The sequence below is a fragment of the Conger conger genome, chromosome 9, assembly GCF_963514075.1.
Source record: "Conger conger chromosome 9, fConCon1.1, whole genome shotgun sequence".
NCBI classification, from domain to species: domain Eukaryota; kingdom Metazoa; phylum Chordata; class Actinopteri; order Anguilliformes; family Congridae; genus Conger; species Conger conger.
In genome coordinates this window covers 46,360,415-46,362,550 of record NC_083768.1, presented here as the reverse complement: position 1 = coordinate 46,362,550, position 2,136 = coordinate 46,360,415, and positions in this window count along the sequence as shown.

Here is a 2,136-nt window from a genome sequence, read left to right as displayed (position 1 = left end):
ACTGAATGGTTTCAGATCTTTCAAAATATTTAAAAAATCTTTAAAAAATATTTTACAAAGGGAACTTGAGTCAACACAAAATATTTTTTCAGTTGCCATTTCAGTTGATGAAAAAAGTTATAAAACACGAAATCACCCTGGTGAAAAAGTCATTGCCCCCTTGAACTTAATAACTGGTTGCACCACCTTTAGTAGCAATCATTTAACTAAATGCTTCCTATAATTTGATAGGAGTATTTCACATTGTTGTGGAGGAATTTTAGCCCACTCCTCTGATTTAATTCAGACAAATTGGTATGTTTTTGTGCACGAACTGCCCATTTCAGGTTCTGCCACAGCATCTAGTAAAGTAAGGACTTTGCCTGGGCCACTCCAAAACTTTCATTCTGTATCTCTTAAGCCATTCAGATGTGGGCTTGCCTTTGTATTTTGGATCATCATCTTGCTGCACAACCCAATTACACTTCAGCTTCAGCTCACAGACAGATGACTGGACATTCTCTACAGAACAGAATTCATGGTTCCTTCAATGACGTTTTTCAGGTCCTGAAGCAGCAAAGCATCCCTGCACCATCACACTACCTCCACCATGTTTGACTGTCGGTATAATGTTTTTACTGTGAAATTATGCATTTGCTTTAGCGCAGACATAAAGGGACCTGTGTCATCCAAAAAGCTCATCTGTCCAGAGAACATTATCTCAAAGCAGGTTTCTCCCCAGAATTGTTATCAGAGTGGTGCTCAGGCTCCCTGGGAATGGGGGGGCCTTGGGGTGGGTGGAGATTTAGCATTTTTACACCACCTTAAACACCTTAAACACCTTAAACACAAGAACACAAAAAAAAACCTTTAGTAAATGATGGTTAAGAAACAAAATTTCAAAATTTCATTATTTATGCCGTCATCGAAATTGATTTTGTCCCACGTTAAATTCTAATTTCCAACAAATGTCTGCTAATGATATCACCCTTAATCGACTATAATATAACATGATATTTTAAGATGGATTGAACAAGGTGAAAACTGAACACAGCAAGAAATTCACAGTTCAAACGAAGCAAATATTAAAACATAAGGATGTCATACATTCAGCCCAACATGAATTAACAACGACAAAAAAACCTGTCAGGCAAGAAATCTTGCAAACTATTAATTCCTCCTTCCCTTCCACTAAACAATCTCCAGAATAAAGTGAGGAGAGATGGTACATAGCCTACTTTCGACAGCACAGAAAAGGGAGATTTCAAATCATAATGAGAATCTCAGTGCCACTATGGCCTAAGCCACAGGACTTGCCCGATACTCATCTCATGATTGAAATATATACTGAGACCTTTGGCTATTACAGTAGGTTAGAAAGAGAGGACCTCAGGAGTTATGCTACACAAATGTGGGCTGTCAATAACTCAACAACCCAGGGAAAGCCTGGAATCCTCATAAAAGCCGTTTGGTTCAGACGAATGGTTCCCAGATCCGTAGGGAAAGCTGTGAATCAATGAACTTCCTGACATTGATTGCTGCTGTCAAAGCCTTGATAATGGCATGAATGGATCTAGGCCTACCTACTAATTGCTAATCGTATTAATATGATGAATTATTAATATTATTTCACATTATTGCATCATCTCTAAAAAGATCTGCAACAAATAGAATACCCTGATGATCAAGTGCTACTTTTTCAACAATTCTTCACACATACGAAGGTATGGATGTTGAAACCAGCAAACAATTACCAATGGAATTAATTTTTAGTTTAAAAAAAGCAACATTGTTGTTGTTTTCCATCCAAATAATCCAAATGCCAACACAATTATCAACTGGCCAAGTTAGTCACTTGACCTGAATCCAATTGAATATGCTGAAGAAAACTTACAGTAAATAGCACCCAAAATAAGCAGGAGCTAAAGATGGGTGCAGTATAGGCCTGGTAGAGCCGTGATAGTCAGCACCTGGTTGATGTCGATGGGACACAGACCTCAAGCAGTCATCAATTTAGCAGAAATAGAATTAACCAATCACATTGCATACTTTGCCAAAGACACACCCTAATTAGCAATAGGCAAGGTGAGTAACAAGCTTGCAGGCACCTGGTTCACTAATGCAGGAGTCAATCTTTTTTAGGAGGCCTCTAAATAG